Here is a 23,167-nt window from a genome sequence, read left to right on the forward strand (position 1 = left end):
TGTGTGTGTGCGTGTGTGTTACGTCACCACCGGAGTCCGCTCGAGCGACTTCTGCTCTGATCGCCAGGCGATGCCATGTTACTGCAATGGATGGTGCTGGTGATGGGAGAGGAGTCGATGCCAGCGGCACCAGTGGGCGCAGGCTCCGATGATCCACTGGGCTGGGTTATCTTGGGATCTGCAGTACCACTGGCTGACTGTGGGTGGCGTGTGTCTTCCAACTGAAGTTGCCAGCGTTCAGCTACAGCCAATGGGAAGACACCACACTCTTCTTAGTACCCCTCCTGTCTGCTGACCTCTGCCAGAGATATTTCTGATTTCCTGGCTCCTTGTCCACTCTATTCTGTTTTGTGATTCCTGTGTGCTGACTTCTGCGTATTTTCTGACTACCCTTCTGCCTGCTGTTTTTGTACCTCGCTGCCTGATCCGGATTTGACCTCTGCTACGTTTTCTGATTACGTCCTTGCCTGCCGATTCTGTCCCTGTTCTGCTATTCCTGGTTTGACCATGCCTGACGACTACTCTCATCGGACTGCAGCCTTCCACAGGTAGTGATCTCCAGGGCCCTGTGTAATTCCAAATCCCTGTATAGGGGTTAAAGGGTTTCAGGGTTCTGGGGGTCCTGCTTGGTGAGTGGCTTCCCTCTAGCCTGTCCATTACATCCCATCTGAGTCTGTTGATCTAGGCAGGCATTACAGTGTGTGTGTGTGTGTGTGTGTGTGTGTGTGCGAACATGGCTTACCAGTGTTGCATCGCAAGAGCTTACAACTTATCTACCTAAACATAGACAAAATAAACATAGACAAAATCCATTACCACCCCTGGATACCCTTGTTAGTTGAAGCCTCACAGATAAGGCAGATGAAAACAGTGTGAATGCAAACCACACAGCTCAGCAACACAGTCCTCGAAATCTTGTAAAGCAACAGTCAATGCAAACATGTGTCACAGTACCTCTATGATTTTGACTGTAAGTGACAATTTGACAGTGCAGAGGCAGCAAGTCTTATTGTATATATAGTCAGCCTAACCAGAACAGATGTGTTTTGCTAAAAAAACAAAGTGTTCCGAGCACACATTACTGTCTGGGCCCAGCCTTCCGTACCTGGGTACTGTAATGTCCAGTTGCCATAAATACAGACTTTACGCTCCTCTCACGATAAACAGTATAGACAGCATCGGAAGAATGTCGGTCTGTGGCACAGGATGCTGCTCACAGGCGTTACGTTCCTCCTCACCAAACTCCAACACGACTCCCCTCACAATGGACCAAAGTGTTTCCGCGGTGGCTCCTTGCTGTAACACACACCTTTAGCTTTTCCTTCTATTCATAGACAGCATCTCCTCCGCTCTCCAAGTCTACTGCCGAAGACTGTTTTGCTATTGCTATAGTGACCAAACAGACAAAGGCAGATCCAAAAAAACAGCTGCCCCTTGAGTGTAGTCTGCAACAAAGCATGCAATGAACGGCAAATAAGCATGTTGCATTGACAGTAGATAAAGCTCATCAATACACCCTCACGCTATCAATTCATGTGACACTTGTGACACATGTGACACTTCATGGACAAAGTGCTCTAAGTAGTAAGTTTTTGGCCTCTACTTAGAGATTGATGACAAATCTTACAGATGACATGACTTTGGTGATCCTTTGCGATGTCAAAAAAGCCCCAGGCTAAACAAGGCTTACAGTCCATGCGACTTGCAGAGCGAGCCACCATGACATCTGCTCAGAGGCAGAGTTGTGGCTGAGGATTTAGTTGTTGACGTGCTTTCAGTACTTTATCTCTGTCCAGGAAGACGCAACGTAACCTCGTCGTCAGTAGCATCCTCCTCCACCTCCTCTGCTGACCTCATCGACTGGGTGACTTTGGTTTGACAGTTAGTGGGGTCTCCAACCTCATCATCACCCTGTGTTTTCACTACCCTCGTCCTGAGAACCTCTTCCTGCCCTGACCGAATAGTAAAGTTGTCGTGCCAATCAGGTATCTGAGTCTCATCAGCATGTTCCCAATTGTCTCTACGAAGATGATTTACAATTTGGGAATGAGGGTGTACATTATGCTCAGAACCTTCTTCATTGGGGCCTGGATCCAACTCACAAAGCTTCTGGGCATCAGTGCAGATCATTTCCTTGTCTGGACTCACAGCAGATTTGAAGCAGATCTCTGACTCCCAGGCTATAGTGTGACTGAACAGCTCTGCAGACTCAACCATCTCTGTTACCCCATACTCAGCAGGACTGGTGGAAACTTGAGAGCTGTTAGGAAGCAAGTGCGATTGGGTTGACATCACAGAGGAATGGAGTATTTTGGATATTGAAATTGAGGTGGAGGAGAGGCCACTTTATGGAGCACTTGAGATCCATTGAAGCACCTGCTGTTTTGGTGCCTCATCTACATTTGGTAGCGATGGTCGTGTCCTTGAAAAAGGGATCTTATCAGATTATCCACGGGAAGAAGTACACCTCTTATTTTGGCTGGTAGTTGGTGTTACGAATTGGTGCTGCCGCAGACGTTTGCAGCCTGTTGCGGTTCCAGTTGCGCCCAGGCGTCAGCTGACATTTTTGGCCGTGCCTCGGGTCGTCCAGCTGTCTGCTTTCTCCTCCACGTCTAAGTGTGGAGAGGAGGCTAGTGCGCATGCGTGTGCCGATTTACCCCAGCCACAGCCTAAGTCCAGTGTTTCGCCTAGTGAGTATGCTCAGCCTGACTGTACCATTCCTGAGGCTAAGTCCTTTGTTCAGGCTACAGCGCATGCTCCCACACTTAGTGCGAAAAGCCTCTTTGCATAGGTTCTTGGACTCTGTGCCGTGTCTAAGTCCGCTGTTGTGCCTACAGAGCATGCTGAAGCTGATAGTCTTTTTTCTGAGACTGTTGTTCAGGATACTGAGCATGCTCAGGCTCTTACTGCATCAGAGGCTAGGTCCGGTAATTAACTCTTTGGCCCTGTCCGTGACGTGGCAGGCCAAGATAGGCCACAGGGCATCAGGTGTCCTGATGATGTGGCTATGTCACTCCGGACTGGCTTGCAGAGGCCCGCCCGTATGACTTGTCACCTCATCATTGTTCGTCAGACAATGACTGGTGAGGTGTTTGGGTCGTGGCTGCCATGAGGTCATCATTGAAGTGGCAGTTCCGAATAGGCCGCTGGTTATGCCACTGATGACGTGGCACTCTGCTTTTGGCTCCTGGAGGTGCATTGTGGTCCACCCTGGGTTGGGGCGGACCCAGGTTCTAAAAGGGGCTGAGACAACAAGGAGGTGCGCAGTCTTCTATTATGCTCAGAAAGAGCACACCTCCATGTATTGAACCCATTGCGGCTTTAGGCCAGAGGTAGGCAGGAATAGGGCGTCGGTGCAGGCCGCCACCACACTTGGTAACGCAGAACGGTTAAGACCAGCTCCTGTCTTACCAGTCATGCTAGTGCAGCCCAGTGGTATTAAATGGGCTGCTGCTGCTGCTGCGCCTGCTGTCCACAGGTGTGCCCCCTACGCACACGTACAGCATACCCAATGGCCCCTGTGTTGTTAACAGGGAGTTCCTGGGCTGGGTGGGTGGACTCTGTGACGCTAACAGGGTTCACATTCTCCAGATCCGAGTGTCAGGCTACTATTAGTTTCAGAGCCACCCAGCTCTGTATCCTCCGCCTAACCTTCATGTTGCCAGCATCTCCTTTTCCATCTGGGAGCACGGTGGACTCCGACTGGCGATTGGAATATATACCACCTTATCCTAATCTGCTAGTCCACCCATAACAGATAGTGTTTCTTCAGCAGATGTTACTGCGGCTTAACCACCAAACCCACGGACACAAACTTTTTTTTCCTTTCCAACACACCTGTTCCCCTTTCCACCAGCATATGGCCTTTTGCCACTCATTTTGTATATTTACAAATTTGCAACTCTGCAGGGACACCGTACTCAACGCCGTCTCAGCACAGCAGCCAGCCCTCGGTCCCTCAGATGTGGACAAGTAAAATACCATTTCCTCCTAGCCATGACAAAGCGTTGAGATTCACTGTGTGCAGCACTGGTGTTGAGTGGAAAAGCTGTGCTAAGATTGCGTACATGCGTCCCGTTCTATGGCAGGATTTATTTTGCCAAATTTTGTCTTGTACCGGAGATCTAACAGTGTGGCAACCCACTAGTCAGCATTACTTTGAATTCGGACAATCCGAGGGTAAGGTTGTAGGTAGTGCAGCAAGAAGGCGCTCATGTGTCTTGCACATCCAGGAGGACCAAGTCCTTGCTGTGTTGGTGGCGGAGAGGTGAGAATCATGCCTCCTTCCTCTGCCCTCTCCCCCCATCCTCGCACAACCGAAATGTGAGCAAGCTCTCTCTCATCTGCTCAGTCTTCCATGCCCATCGCTAGTTCATCCTCCATTTCTTACTGGGCTCCTGCACCTTCCTCAACAGTTAGGCAGATACTATGTGCCCTTGTTAATCCCTCTCCCCCACCGTCCCATGCCTGACGCCTTGGTGCTGCTGACCGTCTGGACCTTGTAGATCTTGTTATCCCTTCAGCATATGACTCCTCCTGTACTTCCTCCCATTCCTCTTGTCCCACCACCTGACTATGAATGCTATTTAGAGTGTGCTCCAGCATGTAGATGACCAGAATTGTCATGCCGATAATGGCAACGTCAGAGCGCTAAACATCTTCATCGCCATGTGTAAACTTCGAAGAAGGGTGCATAGGTCCTTGATCTGAGACCACTCCAGCAGCGTGATCTGCCTCACCTCTGGATCTCTTTACCCCAGGCTATACATCATAACGAATTGCAGCAGGGCTCGCCGGTGCTGCCACAGACGCTGAAACATGTGCAGATTCAAATTCCTGCATGTCGGCACATCGCATTTCAAGCGGTGAACTGCCAGACCGAAAGACTTCTGCAGCGATGCAAGTTGTTGAGCTGCTGGGTGTGAACGGTGGAAGTGAGCACATAGCGAGCGTGGCCGCTGCAGAAGGCCATGTAGGCCGGGATGGTGGTTTAAAAATTGCTGGACAACCAGGTTCAACATGTGAGCCATACAAGGCACATGTGTCACATTGCCCTGACAAAGGGCCGCACCCAGGTTTGCATCATTGTCGCACACGGCTGTTAAGTCACCACCGGAGTCCACTCCAGCAACTTGAACTATGATCACCAGGTGACACCGTGTTCCTTTCGTAGATAGTGCTCATGATAGGAGAGGAGTTAATGCCAGCAGCGCCGGTGGCCGCAGATTCTGCTCAGCCACTGGGCTGGGTTACCTTGAGATATGTAGAACCACTGGCTGACTGTAGGTGGTGGTTGTCTCACAGCGGAAGTACCATCATTCAGCTACAAGCAATGGGAAGACACCACACCCTTTTTTAGACCCCCTCCTGTCTGCTGACCACTGCCAGACATAGTTCTGAACTTCTGGTTCCTGTTCCACCCCTTTCTGTTTTGTGATTTTGTGTGCTGACTACCGCTTGTTTCCTGACTATGTCTCCTGCCTGCTGTTTATGTGTGAAGCCCTGCAGGTGTTGTGTCGGTGCATTACCTTCAGGGACTCAACGTGGGATGGAACAGTCTGGTCACAGGTAGGGAACCTTCTCTTTAGGATTTTCATGACGCCACTCTCGGTATTGCGGTCAGTGGGGACCGCCACTGCAGATTAAGGGGTGCCTGGAGCTGATGGTGGGTGCAGTCATTTGTAGTGGCCTCCCGAGAGTGAGGCAAGCCCCAGGGCCCTGTGTAAGTGTGTGGAACCACAAGGCACAGAATGACTCAAACACAGTGCAGGCAGTCTTTCATGGTTTTTACTCACAGTAGATGGCAGGGTGAGTAACCCGGGCGTAGCTGGGATGAACCAGGCTGGAACCGGGTATCCTTCCAGCTGGCTGATGAGGGTGACTACCAACTTACCTTCCTTAGTCCTGTGTGTTTTTGGGGTGACCCCTACTTGAAGTCCTGCTGGGGTCCCCCAGGGAAGTTGCTGATGCCTCTCTCCCCTTCTTTTGGCCCGTTTGCTTGTAGCCTGGACCAGGTCACTCCGACTGCTTGCCTCCTGTGAACTATTGGCCCTCTCTTTGCTACGTGGCTGCGGACTCTGTGGTGGTAGTATGGTGTGGGTCTGAAGTGCCCCCACCGGCAGGTTTGGCAGAAGAAAGGTGAATCTATCTCTGCACTGGGACCTGTTACCCTTGCAGGCCTGGTACCTCCCTGGCAGTCGCCTTACTCTACCACCTCTTTGCTCTCTCTAGCCTTGGGTGGATTTTGGGTGGTACTACCAGGTGACCGATCTCCCCCGTCGGTAGTCACTGCGCGTACGTTGTCAGATTGTGACAGACTCCAGGGTCTGCTGCATGCGACTGCTCTCCCTGAGCTGCACTCACTAACTGGCTCACTACTTCCTCCTCTCATCTTCTTGCCTACGCAACCTAGCAACCAGGCTCTCCACCACACTCCTTGAGTGGACATGGAGGCTACGCCCCCTCCTGGATTCCCCAGGGGTCCTCCCAAAGGTAGATGTGTGAGACCTGAATACTATGCGCCTGTGTAGTCACACCTCGGTCAGCCTTCTGGATTACCTGTATTGTAGTGACCCCAGCATGGGTGCAGTACTCATTGGTGCCTGACCAGGTCATGGGCGCCACATTTGTATCTCGTTGCCCGATCCACATTTGACCTCTGCTTGTTTCCTGATTAAGTCCTGGCCGTCCGATTCTGTTCATGTTCCTCAATTCATGGTTTGACCCTGCCTGACTAGTACTCTCTCGGACTGCAGCCTTCCACAGGTATTTTTCACCTTGGGCCCTGTGAATTCCAAATTACTGTATAGGGGTTAAAGGGTTTCAGGGTTCTGGGCGTCCTACTTGCTGAGTGGCTCCAGGCAGGCGTTACACCGTGCACTCTGCAGAAGGCCATGTAGGCCGAGATAGTGGTTTAAAAATTGCTGGATAACAGGTTCAACACATGTGTCACATTGTCACGGCGAAGTGGCGCACCCAGGTTTGCATCATTGTTGCACCCGGCCTTCCCTGGCTGATGGTTGAGTGGAGACAACCATTGTTGAAACTCGGTATCACTCTCCAGAGCTTACTGTCCACAACTCCTCAGCGGTGTGACTCACATTTCCCAGACATTTCAAAGTAAAGAGTCGACCACCTGATGCCGTTGAGCTCTGCTACCAGCATAGTAAGGAGGTGTGCTGGATTTCTTATGCACAGTTACAACGCCGGTGGCCTTACAATACAGATTTTGAGCGGCGGTTGAGGACCTAGACAAGGTTGAGGAGGTAGAAGCAGTGGAGGAACTTCTACATACAGAGGAAGGATTGACACACAACTCGTGGGGACGGAAAGACTTGTAAAGCAGACCCTTTTCAATCTCTCACCATAGTTACCCAGTGCCCATTCAGCGACATGTAACGCCCCTGTCCATGCTTACTGGTCCAAATATCTGTGGTGAAATGCACCCTGTCACACACAGAGGTTCTCAAGGAAGCGGTGATGTTGTGTGTGTCATGCTGGTGTAACGCGGGCATGCCTTTCTTGGAAAATGAGTGGCGACTGGGCATTGACTCTTGGGGCACTGCGATGGGCATAAGGTCTCGAAAACCCTCTGTTCAAAAGGTTGGAAGGGCAGCATTTCTGTAGCCAACAGTTTGCAGATGCTGAAAGTCAACCTCAAAGCCATGTCATGTCCAACCACAGTCTCCCTCATTTCCAAAAATTGGGCCACACACACACACCTCTTCACTGGCATCAGTTGTCCCCCAGTTGCAATCTAAAAAAGATGCTTTGCATGGAGCACTCTCAAAAATACACCAGACTTTCGCCTCCCCTGGATGACACAGGGTTAGAAAAGTCCTTTCTGATCGATGACTTCTTCATCTTGGTTCATTTTTTTAAAAAAAGGGGACTCCAACCACAGTCTCCCTCTTTTCCAAAAATTTGGCCAAACACACACTACTTGACTGGCATCAGTTGTCCCCCAGTTGCAATCTTAAAAAGATGCTTTGCATGAAGCACTCTCAAAAATACATCAGACTTTTGCCTCCCCTGGATGACACAGGGGTAGAAAAGTCCTCTGTGATCCATGACTTCCTCATCTTGATGAACGTTAGTCTGTCCACAATGTCAGTGGACAGATGCATGCTCTTATCTGTCAGCACACCCCCAGCAGCACTGAAGACACGTTCCGAGAGAACACTGGCTGCGGGACACGACAAGATCTCCAAGGCGTAAGTGGTGAGCTCAGGCAATTTATCCAGATTGGAAGCCTAAAATAAGCAAGGCTCAAGTTGCACAGTAATAGCATTGATGTTCACTTGCATATACTCATATATCTGTGTCTCCTCCTGTTTTTTCTCGTCCAGCTGTTTTGTTTTCGCATGAGTATATATCCTTGTCACTTTCCCATGTGTTTGTGGTGTCTTGACACCTTTGAAGGTGTTTTCTATGTGTTTTTATGTGCTTGTGTTTGCCTCCCAATGTTTTCAATGGGGTTCGAGAGGTTCATCGAACGGTTCGTCGAACGTTCGCCGAACCAGCCCTCCATTCGACAAACCGAACCGAAGTCGAGCCTTCAGAGGTTCGCTCATCTCTACTCAGAACATACAACTACACCAGAAAGAAAAATAACTTCAGATACAGAGCAGAGCGGACGTGCCACGAGCGGCTCTCTGGGCCAAGGCGTTCAACACAGTCGCTGGGGAGAAGCAGGGTAGCTGATTCCACAGGACTGGCGATGTCGGGATACAGAATCCTAGGGAAGGCATACTTCACGTTGTCTACTAACTCTGCAAGGGTCACGGGGAACGGCTAAGGACAGTCACCGGACCTATCCCACGAGTCTGCAGCAAATAGCATATAGGGTCCGGAGTTGAGGACCGACCCCATAACGGAACTGTGCTATCAGCATACAGAACGGGACACTTTACTGACACCGGGACCCTCAAGTGCTTCTCACCATGGGGGTCCGATATTTAGCGCATACAAGGAGAAAAGGGTTCACAGGCTGACACACACACCGGACTTGATCTCTTACGAATCCAGGATTGGCTTGAGCCAATCGTGGAAGAGAATGGTACCTCCGGCAGCATCTGAAAGACTTGTGAGTAAAAAAGCCTGGAACCATAGCCCCTGTCTCTGCCTCCCCTTTAACCTGCACTGGTGTCCAGCGCTGCGGCGCCAGCGGGGACTACCACCAAATCCCCGCCATCCTGCCCGGGGTAATCCCGCTCCGCCTGTGGGGAGCAACACCATCCTGGTTGCACCCGACTTCTGCCCCAGTGAGAGACACTGCAGCGGCACCCCCCATCCCTGGTCGCATACCATAAGTGGCATCACGATCACTTTAAAAGACTTTCCTAACCTCCTACTACTAACTCCATCCTCCCTGCCACCCTTCAATCTTCCATTCTGTATGCATTGGGGCAACGGAACCGGGCAAGGCCATCCCATGATGATGCAGAGGATCTGTACCCCCGGCCCAGCAACGAGTAGGTTAAAACACCTGCCCCATGGGGCGCTACATTTGGCATCGCGAGCAGGATATTCGTGCCCGCAAGAAACAGGTACTGTGCTCCTTATGGAAAAGAGACTGTTTATTTCAACTTTGGACTTAGCCGCCATTACAGAACACCAGTGGTGAGAAAATTCCCGCTCTTTGCAGGCTGGAGTGACACAAAAGTTAAGCTCCGTCCCCGGATGCCAACAGAGATGAGAAATGAAACTTAAGATAACCAAAAGAGAGAGTCGTCACTGGAGCTCCAAGGAGGTGGTCGCATTTTGACTTCATGTGCTGAGGAGTTTGCAGGATGGCAGAACTCTGCCGCCAAGGTGGCAAACCAGTGCATCTATGCATGTGAACACTGGAGGACCTGGAGGCGGAGGTGCTGCGCCTGACCCAGCAGATGAGGCAGCAGCAGCTGGACGCCATCACTAATGGAATTCCATGATGGGCTCAGTTGGGGTGATGCGGGCCTACACTGAACCAAGGCCCCTACACCTGGAGGAAGAGCAAAGTGGAGGGGTGACAACTGACCTGGTTGCCCCTGCCAAAAGCGATGCCATCCAGGAACCACCGACCTGTCTGACGACTCCAGCTCTTGAATAGGAGCTCTGTGACTCAGCACAGGAACCGGGCGCCAATGACCAAGTGGCTGAGGACCCGGCCGCCAACACCCTGGTAGCCGATGACCCCGCTGCTTCCTTTTCTTTTCAATGTTTTGTTTATTAAATTTTCAACACATATAACATAACATTTCTCATTAGATCATATGCACATCTCATCAGAATGAATTTAAAAAAAAAAGAAGAAACAATGTCTTCATATAAAGTTCCAAGACATTAGCCAACGTTAGGTTGGTACTGAAAAGTCTCAAGAGTGGCCTTAGTTCCAACACTTCCTGTGCCACATTGCAAGAAGCTTACTTTAAGGTGCTTTCACACTGGTATTTCACTCCTCAAAAGCTGCACAAAATTTCTGTATCTAACTCTCCTTTGTGCTGGAGAGAGTGTGGAGAAAATGGGTCTATTTTGCATATTTTTTGGAGTTGTCCAGCTTTAAAAAAGATGTGGGAAGATGTGTGTGATCTAATAAATAAAGTTACATCACAGAGATTCATTCTCTCCCCCCAACTGGCACTATTGTTAATTGATATAGAAGAGTTTAAAGACCCATGCAGACACATAATTTGCCATATTCTACTTGTGGTAAAATATCTTATTGCTTCAAAATGGAGACAGGTAGAGCCACCTTCCATAATATAAATTATTGAACGGATATCATCACATAATTCATACGAGTATAGTTTTGCATTGAAAGAAAATAACTTTTTGAGATACAAATTGAGATGTTCTTTATGGGCGAAAACACTTATGCCTAGTCTGCAGATAACTTAGCCTCCTGACATGTAATGATTATTATTTCTCATGTATATTATTGTTTTTGTTGTTCCAAGTACGTTGGTGACAAAACGTTTGATGTTAATATTTTTGAAGCATTGGCCATAAAGGCGACACTTAACTGTTGGTTTTTCCTTTTTTCCTTTATGTCTATTCCTTTTTCCCTTCCCTAATTCCTCCCTTATTCCTTCTATTTCTTGTATTAAAATTTGTAAAATGTTAATAAAAAGATGCAAACCAAAAAAAAAGAGTGGCCTAAGGGGTGCTTCACACATAGCGAGATCGCTACCGAAATCGCTGCTACGGCACGGTTTTGGTGATGCAACAGTGACCTCATTAGCGATCTCGCTGTGTGTGACACTGAGCAGCGATCTGGTCCCTGCTGCGAGATCGCTGCTCGTTACACACAGCCCTGGTTCGTTTTCTTCAAAGGCGCTCTCCCACTGTGACACACAGATCGCTGTGTCTGACAGCGAGAGAGCGACGAAATGAAGCGAGCAGGGAGCAGGAGCCGGCGTCTGGCAGCTGCGGTAAGCTGTAACTAGGGTAAACATCGGGTAACCAAGGTGGTTACCCGATATTTACCTTAGTTACCAGCCTCCGCAGCTCTCACGATGCCTGTGCTGCCGGCTCCGGCTCTCTGCACATGTAGCTGCAGTACACATCGGGTTAATTAACCCGATGTGTACTGTAGCTAGGAGAGCAAGGAGCCAGCGCTAAGCAGTGTGCGCGGCTCCCTGCTCTCTGCACATGTAGCTGCAGTACACATCGGGTTAATTAACCCGATGTGTACTGTAGCTAGGAGAGCAAGGAGCCAGCGCTAAGCAGTGTGTGCTGCTCCCTGCTCTCTCGGTTATGATCGCTGCTTCGGCTGCTGTGTTTGACAGCTAAGCAGCGATCATAACAGCGACTTACAAGGTCGCTGTTAAGTCACAGAAAATGGTGACGTAACAGCGACCTCGTTGTCGCTGTCGCTTAGTGTGAACCAGCCCTTAGCATGAAACTAGTTCAATTATCAACTATATAATCAGATGAGTAAAACTACACAGTAGACAAAGGGAAGGAAAGGGATCAGTAGGGAAGGGTAGGGTACGGGAATAAGAGATAGGTAGACTCTGATAGCATTCAAGTGAGAGAGAGGGTGCTTGGTGATGAAAGGTACGGCTCATCGTTTCTGAACATCACTCCAGTGTTTCTTTTTCTGCTGCAATTACTGATAGATAGTCCATGACTGTCCATTTGATCTGTCCATTTGAATTTCCTTCATAGATTGTCATCTCATCTCCTCTTCTGTATTCACACTTAAGCTGTCTCTGATATTGGTATGCTAAACTGCTGTTTCCCTGCTGTGTATTAGTTAACCCCTTAACGACCGCGGGCCGTAAAATAACGTCCTAAATGACATAATGTTACTGCCCGCGGTCCTCTGGCGGCAGCATGCCGCGATCGGCGCACATCTCAGCTGATTTTCACAGCTGAGATGTGTGCCTGCTAGGCACGAGCAGAATCGTTATCTGCTCGTGCCGATTAACCCCTTATATGGCGCTGTCAATACATGACAGCGCCATTATAAGCGCGATTGCGGTAATATTTTCCTTACCGCCCGATACCGGAAGTCACGTGACGCAATCACGTGACTCCCGATAGTTGTCATGGTAGCACAGGGTCATGTGATGACTCCTGTACTACACCTGACTTGGTTTCACTTTCGCTGTGCCCGGGGCACAGCAAAAGAGAAAGACAGCGTATCTGCTGTTTACAGCCTTGCAGCTGTGATCAGCAGATACTGCAGAGCGATCGGAATGCTGATCGCAATAGCCCCCTAGGGGGACTAGTAAAATAAAAAAAAAAAGTTAAAAAATAAGTTTTAAAAAATTAAAAAAAAACAAAAAAACCTAAAAGTTCAAATCACCCCCCATTCGCCCCATTGAAAATTAAAGGGTTAAAAAAAATAAAAAATATACACACATTTGGTATCGCCGCGTTCAGAAACGCCCGATCTATCAAAATATAAAATCAATTAATCTGATCAGTAAACGGCGTAGCGGCAAAAAAATTCCAAACGCCAAAACGACGTTTTTTTGTCGCCACAACTTTTGCGCAAAATGCAATAAGAGGCGATCAAAACATAGCATCTGCGCAAAAATGGTACCGTTAAAAACGTCAGCTCGAGACGCAAAAAATAAGCCGTCATTGAGCCTAAGATCCCGAAAAATGAGAACGCTACGGGTCACGGAATATGGCGTAAAACGTGCGCCACTTTTTTCGGACAAATTTCCGATTTTTTTTTAACCCCTTATATAAAAGTAAACCTATACATGTTTGGTGTCTACGAACTCGCACTGACCTGAGGCATCACACCCACTCATCAGTTTTACCATATAGTGAACACAGTGAATAAAATATCTCAAAAACCATAGTGCTATCGCACTTTTTTTGCAATTTTTCAGCATTTGGAATTTTTTTGCCATTTTCTAGTACACAATATGGTAAAACTGATGGTTTCATTTAAAAGTACAGCTCGTTCCGCAAAAAATGAGCCCTCACATGACCATATTGACTGAAAAATAAAAAAGTTACGTCTCTCAGAAAAAGAATGGCGAAAAAAAAAAACGGAAAGCGAAAAATCGGCCGGTCGTGAAGGGGTTAAAGGGACTGTATCGTCTAATTTTTTTTTTTTTTTTTTGTAGGCCAAATCAGCTAACAATATTATTATAAGTGTGTAACAACTATTTTCTTAATGTATTTCAACTTTTAAATATGTAAAATAAAACTTTTATATTAAAAATACTTATAATTGCCAGTAGGGTAGGGGGAGCTTCTTCCTGTGTACACATCAAAAAGCTATAGTAATCCTTAGTAGAGATGAGCGAACCGGTCCCGGTTCGGCTCGAGGTCGGTTCGCCGAACGGAGGTCCCGTTCGAGTTCGGCTCGTCGAACGTTCGACGAACCGAACTCGAACTGCATAGGAAACAATGGCAGGCAATCACAAACACATAAAAACACCTAGAAAACACCCTCAAAGGTGTCCAAAAGGTGACAAACAACTCACAACACAACACAAACACATGGGAAAGTGACAAGGACATATACTCATGCGAAAACAAAACAGCTGGACAAGGAAAAAGAGGAGGACACACAGATATAGGCATGGCACGCCCTTCTAAAATCATGTAAAACACCGCAAGGTGACTCCAAGCGTAGTCTCCCTTTTTTTCCAAAAATTGGGCCCCACACACACCCACCCATTCAGTGGCAGCACTTGTGCCCTAGTTGTACACTTCACAGCTAGATTTGCATCAAGCACATTCCAAAATACGCCATTCTTATCCGTCCCCAGGATGACACCGGGGTAGGTAGATAAAATCTTTCCTGATCCCAGCTCTGTTCATCTTGGATCATTTTTAAAAAACACAGCAAGCAAGGGTTACTCCAAGCGGAGTCTCCCTTTTTTCCAAAAATTGGGCACACAGACACCCTATCAGTGGCAGCACTTGTGCCCTAGTTGCAAACAGGATGTTTTGATTTGCATCAAGCACATTCAAAAATACGCCATAATTAACCGTCCCCAGCATGACACCGGGGTAGGTAGATAAAGTCTTTGCTGAACCATGACTTGTTCATCTTGGCTCCTTTTAAAAACAATGTAAGCAAGGGTTACTCCAAGCGGAGCCTCCCTTTTTTCCAAAAATTGTGCCCCACACACACCCACCCATTCAGTGGCAGCACTTGTGTCCTAGTTGTACACTTCAAAGCTAGATTTGCATCAAGCACATTCCAAAATACGCCATTCTTATCCGTCCCCAGGATGACACCGGGGTAGGTAGCAAAGTCTTTCCTGATCCCAGCTCTGTTCCTCTTGGCTACTTTTAAAAACACATCAAGCAAGGGTTACTCCAAGCGGAGCCTCCCTTTTTTCCAAAAATTGTGCCCCACACACACCCACCCATTCAGTGGCAGCACTTGTGCCCTAGTTGTACACTTCACAGCTAGATTTGCATCAAGCACATTCCAAAATACGCCATTCTTATCCGTCCCCAGGATGACACCGGGGTAGGTAGCAAAGTCTTTCCTGATCCCAGCTCTGTTCATCTTGGCTACTTTTAAAAACACATCAAGCAAGGGTTACTCCAAGCGGAGCCTCCCTTTTTTCCAAAAATTGTGCTCCACACACACCCACCCATTCAGTGGCAGCACTTGTGCCCTAGTTGTACACTTCACAGCTAGATTTGCATCAAGCACATTCCAAAATACGCCATTCTTATCCGTCCCCAGGATGACACCGGGGTAGGTAGCAAAGTCTTTCCTGATCCCAGCTCTGTTCATCTTGGCTTCTTTTAAAAACACATCAAGCAAGGGTTACTCCAAGCGGAGCCTCCCTTTTTTCCAAAAATTGTGCCCCACACACACCCACCCATTCAGTGGCAGCACTTGTGCCCTAGTTGTACACTTCACAGCTAGATTTGCATCAAGCACATTCCAAAATACGCCATTCTTATCCGTCCCCAGGATGACACCGGGGTAGGTAGCAAAGTCTTTCCTGATCCCAGCTCTGTTCATCTTGGATCATTTTTAAAAAACACAGCAAGCAAGGGTTACTCCAAGCGGAGTCTCCCTTTTTTCCAAAAATTGGGCACACAGACACCCCATCAGTGGCAGCACTTGTGCCCTAGCTGCAAACAGGATGTTTTGATTTGCATCAAGCACATTAAAAAATACGCCATAATTAACCGTCCCCAGCATGACACCGGGGTAGGTAGATAAAGTCTTTGCTGAACCATGACTTGTTCATCTTGGCTCCTTTTAAAAACAATGTAAGCAAGGGTTACTCCAAGCGGAGTCTCCCTTTTTTCTAAAAATTGGGCCACACAGACACCCCATCAGTGGCAGCACTTGTGCTCTAGTTGCAAACAGGATGTTTTGATTTGCATCAAGCACATTCAAAAATACGCCATAATTAACCGTCCCCAGCATGACACCGGGGTAGGTAGATAAAGTCTTTGCTGAACCATGACTTGTTCATCTTGGCTCCTTTTAAAAACAATGTAAGCAAGGGTTACTCCAAGCGGAGCCTCCCTTTTTTTCCAAAAATTGTGCCCCACACACACCCACCCATTCAGTGGCAGCACTTGTGCCCTAGTTGTACACTTCACAGCTAGATTTGCATCAAGCACATTCCAAAATACGCCATTCTTATCCGTCCCCAGGATGACACCGGGGTAGGTAGCAAAGTCTTTCCTGATCCCAGCTCTGTTCATCTTGGCTTCTTTTAAAAACACATCAAGCAAGGGTTACTCCAAGCGGAGCCTCCCTTTTTTCCCAAAATTGTGCCCCACACACACCCACCCATTCAGTGGCAGCACTTGTGCCCTAGTTGTACACTTCACAGCTAGATTTGCATCAAGCACATTCCAAATCCACAAGCATTTACTCTCCCCAGGATGACACAGGGGTTGTAAATTCCTTCTGGATCCATGACTTATTCATTTTGATGAACGTCAGTCTGTCCACATTGTCACTGGACAGACGCGTGAGCTTATCTGTCAGCACACACCCAGCAGCACTGAAGACACGTTCAGAGACAACGCTGGCAGCTGGACACGACAAAATCTCCAAGGCGTAACTGGAGAGCTCTGGCCATTTTTCTAGATTTGAAGCCCAAAATGAGCAAGGCTCCATTTGCAAAGTCATGGCATCGATGTTCATTTGTAGATACTCCTGTATCATCCTCTCCAGCCGTTGACTATGTGTCAGACTTGTTGTCTCTGGTGGCCTTGCAAAGGAGGGTCTAAAAAAATTATGAAAAGATTCCATAAAATTGCTGTTACCAGCACCAGATACGGTCCTACTGGTACGTGTAGACTGTTGAAGATGACGAGACCGTCCCATGTTTGTCAAGTTACAACTGGGAGATTCACTCCCTGCACCTGCACGGTTGTTTGGTGGAAAAGCGGATCTAAGATCGAGTAACAGCTTCTGCTGATACTCCTGCATACGTGCGTCCCTTTCTATGGCTGGAATTATGTCACAAAATTTGGACTTGTACCGGGGATCTAATAGTGTGGCAAGCCAGTAGTCATCATCACTTCTAATTTTGACAATACGAGGGTCATGTTGGAGGTAGTGCAACAAGAAGGCACTCATGTGTCTTGCGCAGCCATGCGGACCAAGTCCACGCTGTGTTTGTGGCATAGAGGTGCTAACCGTTCTTTCTTCCTCTGACATCTCCCCCCAACCTCTTTCAACTGAAATTTGACCAAGGGCTCCCTCATCTGCTGAGTCTTCCATGTCCATGGACAGTTCGTCCTCCATTTCTTCATGTTCTCCTGCACCATGCTCAAAATTTCGCCTGCTACTATGCGCCCTTGTCGATCCCTGTCCCCCATTGTCCCATGCCTGCTGCGTTGGTGATGATGAACGTCTGGACCTTGGTGATGTTGTTGTCCCTTGCGCATATGAATCCTCCTGTAGTTCCTCCCCTTCATGTTGTCCCACCCCCTGACTCCGAATAGTGTTTAGCGTGTGCTCCAGCATGTAAATGACTGGAATCGTCATGCTGATAATGGCATTGTTAGCGCTAAACATATTCGTCGCCATGTCGAAACTGTGCAGAAGGGTGCATAGGTCCTTGATCTGAGACCACTCCATGAGGGTGATCTGCCCCACCTCTGCATCTCGTTGGCCCAGGCTATACGTCATGACGTATTGCACCAGGGCACGGCGGTGCTGCCACAGTCGCTGTAACATGTGGAGAGTTGAATTCCAGCGTGTCGCCACATCGCATTTCAGGCGATGAACCGGCAGGCCGAAAGACTTCTGGAGCGATGCAAGTCGCTCAGCTGCGGCGCTTGAACGGCGGAAGTGAGCAGACAGTTTTCGTGCCCTGTTCAGAAGGCCATCTAGGCCGGGATAGTGTGTTAAAAATTGCTGCACGACAAGGTTCAACACGTGAGCCATACAAGGTACATGTGTCACCTTGCCCAGGCGAAGGGCCGCACCCAGGTTTGCAGCATTGTCGCACACGGCCTTACCAGGCTGCGGGTTGAGTGGAGACAATCATTTATTAAACTTGGACCGCAGAGCTGACCACAACTCCTCAGCTGTGTGGCTCTTATTCCCAAGACATGTCAAGCTAAAGACCGCCTGATGCCGTTGCGCTCTGCTGCCAGCATAGTAATGAGGGGTGCGTGATTCCTTCTGCGCAGTGAGAACGCTGGTGGCCTGACCAGGCAGGCTTGGGGCGGAGGTGGAGGACCCAGATGAGGTGGAGGATGCAGAAGCAGTGGCGGAACTTGGACAGACAGAGGATTGACACACAAGTCGTGGGGACGGCAAGACTTGTGCAGCAGACCCTTCACCATCTATTACCATAGTTACCCAGTACCCAGTGAGCGACATGTAACGTCCCTGTCCATGCTTACTGGTCCAAGTATCGGTGGTGAAATGCACCCGTTCACACACAGAGTTTCTCAATGAAGCGGTGATGTTGTGTGCGACATGCTGGTGTAGCGCGGGTACACCTTTCTTAGAGAAGTAGTGGCGACTAGGCATCTGGTACTGGGGCACAGCGACAGACATAAGGTCTCTAAAATCCTGTGTGTCCACTAGGTGGAAAGGCAGCATTTCGGTAGCCAACAGCTTACAGAGGGATAGAGTCAACCTCTTAGCTTTGTCATGGGTCGCAGGAAGTGGCCTTTTATTTGACCACATCTGAGGGACAGAGATCTGGCTGCTGTGTGTAGACGGTGTTGAGTAGGGTGTCCCTGGAAAAATGCAGGTTCGTGAGGAAAGTGCAGGCGGAGACATGATGTTGCCTTCATCCAACGTTGGTGCTATCGATGTCTGAGAGAGCTGTACACACTCACTTGTTTCCCCTTCCAAACCAACTGACGACCTACCAAGCAAACTGCCTGTTGCGGTTACAGTGGTGGAAGTTGTGGGTGGAAAAACAGGTGTGACAGCTGTCCCCACAGTCCTAGAAGATGACGAGCGCGCGGATGCACTGGAAGGGGCAGGCGGTGGATGGTTCGCTCCGCTAGGCCGCATTGCAGCACGGTGAGCTTCCCACCGGGCCATATGATATTTATTCATGTGACGATTCATGGAAGAAGTTGTCAAACTGCTGAGGTTTTGACCTCTACTAAGAGAACCATGACAAATTTTACAGATCACATAATTTGGGCGATCTTTTTCTATGTCAAAAAAGGACCAGGCTAGGCAAGGCTTAGAGGCCATGCGACCTGTTGATCCACCCCGAATAATGCTCAGAGGCAGAGTGGTGGCTGAGGATGCAGTTGTACACGTGCTACCAGTACTCTGACTCTGTACAGGAAGGCGCAAGGTAACTTCGTCATCAGTTGCATCCTCCTCCACCACCTCTGTTGACCTCCTCGAGTGCCTGACTGTGGGTTGACAGTAGGTGGGATCTAGAACTTCATCATCAATTGTTGTGTTTGCACTCCCCTCCCCCTCAGACCGAGCCTCTTCTTGCCCTGACCGAATATTTAAGTTGTCATCCCAATCGGGTATCTGCGTCTCATCTTCATCAGTATGTTCCTCATTGTCTATAACCACAGGTGTTACAGTTTGTGACAAAGGGTCAACATTATGCTCAGAAACTTGTTCCTCACGGCCTGAATCAGAGTCACAAAGGTTCTGGGCATCACTGCAGACCATTTCCTGTTATGTACTCACTGTAGCTTGGGAGCAGACCTCTGATTCCCAGGCTATAGTGTGACTGAACAGCTCTGCAGACTCAGCCATCTCAGTTCCACCATACTGTGCAGGGCTGATGGAGACTTCAGAGCTGGGAGAAAGCAAGTTTGATTGGGATGACAACTCAGAGGACTGGTGTTTTTTGGATGCGGTACTTGAAGTGGCTGAGAGGGCACTTGTTGGACCACTTGAGATCCATTCAAGCATTTTCCTTTTTTGGCCATCATCTACCTTTGTTCCTGTTGTTCGTGTCCGTAAAAAAGGGAGCACATCGGATTGTCCACGGTAAGTAGTAGACATCTTACTTTTGCTGGTAGATGCTCTATCTTCAGCAGATGATAATGGAGCTTTGCCACCTTCCCCACGGACAAAACCTTTTTTGCCTTTTCCACCACGCCTCTTCCCCTTTCCACCAGCATCTGTCATTTTGCCACTCATGTTGATTGCGACAAGATTGTGCACTGAAAATGTGGTAGTAAAAATTGAGAGGTGGTGTAGATTGCAGTGGTGGTCTAGCTTTATTAACAGCAGAATAAAAAAGAATAAATATCCCTGACAATGCAACTACGGCCCTTAAACTGGCAGCAAAAATTGCTAGTATAATGGCTTAGTTATAATGAGTTGGAGTGTGCAATGCAGGTAGAGGTGCTGCAAATGTCTTTGCACTAGTGGGACTATAGCAAAGTCCAATAGCCACGTTTAGGATGCCACTAGGTACACTGAGTGTTTGCTAGTATAATGGCTTAGTTATAATGAGTTGGAGTGTGCAATGCAGGCAGAGGTGCTGCAAATGTCTTTGCACTAGTGGGACTATAGCAAAGTCCAATTGCCACGTTTAGGATGCCACTAGGTACACTGAGTGTTTGCTAGTATAATGGCTTAGTTATAATGAGTTGGAGTGTGCAATGCAGGCAGAGGTGCTGCAAATGTCTTTGCACTAGTGGGACTATAGCAAAGTCCAATAGCCACGTTTAGGATGCCACTAGGTACACTGAGTGTTTGCTAGTATAATGGCTTAGTTATAATGAGTTGGAGTGTGCAATGCAGGCAGAGGTGCTGCAAATGTCTTTGCACTAGTGGGACTAGACAAATGTCCAATAGCCACGTTTAGGATGCCACTAGGTACACTGAGTGTTTGCTAGTATAATGGCTTAGTTATAATGAGTTGGAGTGTGCAATGCAGGCAGAGGTGCTGCAAATGTCTTTGCACTAGTGTGACTAGACAAAAGTACAATAGCCACGTTTAGGATGCCACTAGGTACACTGAGTGTTTGCTAGTATAATGGCTTAGTTATAATGAGTTGGAGTGTGCAATGCAGGCAGAGGTGCTGCAATTGTCTTTGCACTAGTGGGACTATAGCAAAGTCCAATAGCCACGTTTAGAATGCCACTAGGTACACTGAGTGTTTACTAGTATAATGGCTTAGTTATAATGAGTTGGAGTGTGCAATGCAGGCAGAGGTGCTGCAAATGTCTTTGCACTAGTGGGACTAGACAAATGTCCAATAGCCACGTTTAGGATGCCACTAGGTACACTGAGTGTTTGCTAGTATAATGGCTTAGTTATAATGAGTTGGAGTGTGCAATGCAGGCAGAGGTGCTGCAAATGTCTTTGCACTAGTGTGACTAGACAAATGTCCAATAGCCACGTTTAGGATGCCACTAGGTACACTGAGTGTTTGCTAGTATAATGGCTTAGTTATAATGAGTTGGAGTGTGCAATGCAGGCAGAGGTGCTGCAAATGTCTTTGCACTAGTGGGACTATAGCAAAGTCCAATAGCCACGTTTAGGATGCCACTAGGTACACTGAGTGTTTGCTAGTATAATGGCTTAGTTATAATGAGTTGGAGTGTGCAATGCAGGCAGAGGTGCTGCAAATGTCTTTGCACTAGTGGGACTATAGCAAAGTCCAATAGCCACGTTTAGGATGCCACTAGGTACACTGAGTGTTTGCTAGTATAATGGCTTAGTTATAATGAGTTGGAGTGTGCAATGCAGGCAGAGGTGCTGCAAATGTCTTTGCACTAGTGGGACTATAGCAAAGTCCAATAGCCACGTTTAGGATGCCACTAGGTACACTGAGTGTTTGCTAGTATAATGGCTTATTTATAATGAGTTGGAGTGTGCAATGCAGGCAGAGGTGCTGCAAATGTCTTTGCACTAGTGGGACTAGACAAAAGTACAATAGCCACGTTTAGGATGCCACTAGGTACACTGAGTGTTTGCTAGTATAATGGCTTAGTTATAATGAGTTGGAGTGTGCAATGCAGGCAGAGGTGCTGCAAATGTCTTTGCACTAGTGGGACTATAGCAAAGTCCAATAGCCACGTTTAGAATGCCACTAGGTACACTGAGTGTTTGCTAGTATAATGGCTTAGTTATAATGAGTTGGAGTGTGCAATGCAGGCAGAGGTGCTGCAAATGTCTTTGCACTAGTGGGACTAGACAAATGTCCAATAGCCACGTTTAGGATGCCACTAGGTACACTGAGTGTTTGCTAGTATAATGGCTTAGTTATAATGAGTTGGAGTGTGCAATGCAGGCAGAGGTGCTGCAAATGTCTTTGCACTAGTGGGACTAGACAAATGTCCAATAGCCACGTTTAGGATGCCACTAGGTACACTGAGTGTTTGCTAGTATAATGGCTTAGTTATAATGAGTTGGAGTGTGCAATGCAGGCAGAGGTGCTGCAAATGTCTTTGCACTAGTGGGACTAGACAAATGTCCAATAGCCACGTTTAGGATGCCACTAGGTACACTGAGTGTTTGCTAGTATAATGGCTTAGTTATAATGAGTTGGAGTGTGCAATGCAGGCAGAGGTGCTGCAAATGTCTTTGCACTAGTGGGACTATAGCAAAGTCCAATAGCCACGTTTAGGATGCCACTAGGTACACTGAGTGTTTGCTAGTATAATGGCTTAGTTATAATGAGTTGGAGTGTGCAATGCAGGCAGAGGTGCTGCAAATGTCTTTGCACTAGTGGGACTATAGCAAAGTCCAATTACCACGTTTAGGATGCCACTAGGTACACTGAGTGTTTGCTAGTATAATGGCTTAGTTATAATGAGTTGGAGTGTGCAATGCAGGCAGAGGTGCTGCAAATGTCTTTGCACTAGTGGGACTATAGCAAAGTCCAATAGCCACGTTTAGGATGCCACTAGGTACACTGAGTGTTTGCTAGTATAATGGCTTAGTTATAATGAGTTGGAGTGTGCAATGCAGGCAGAGGTGCTGCAAATGTCTTTGCACTAGTGGGACTATAGCAAAGTCCAATTGCCACGTTTAGGATGCCACTAGGTACACTGAGTGTTTGCTAGTATAATGGCTTAGTTATAATGAGTTGGAGTGTGCAATGCAGGCAGAGGTGCTGCAAATGTCTTTGCACTAGTGGGACTATAGCAAAGTCCAATAGCCACGTTTAGGATGCCACTAGGTACACTGAGTGTTTGCTAGTATAATGGCTTAGTTATAATGAGTTGGAGTGTGCAATGCAGGCAGAGGTGCTGCAAATGTCTTTGCACTAGTGGGACTAGACAAATGTCCAATAGCCACGTTTAGGATGCCACTAG

The sequence above is a fragment of the Anomaloglossus baeobatrachus genome, chromosome 2 (assembly GCF_048569485.1).
Source record: "Anomaloglossus baeobatrachus isolate aAnoBae1 chromosome 2, aAnoBae1.hap1, whole genome shotgun sequence".
NCBI lineage: Eukaryota > Metazoa > Chordata > Amphibia > Anura > Aromobatidae > Anomaloglossus > Anomaloglossus baeobatrachus.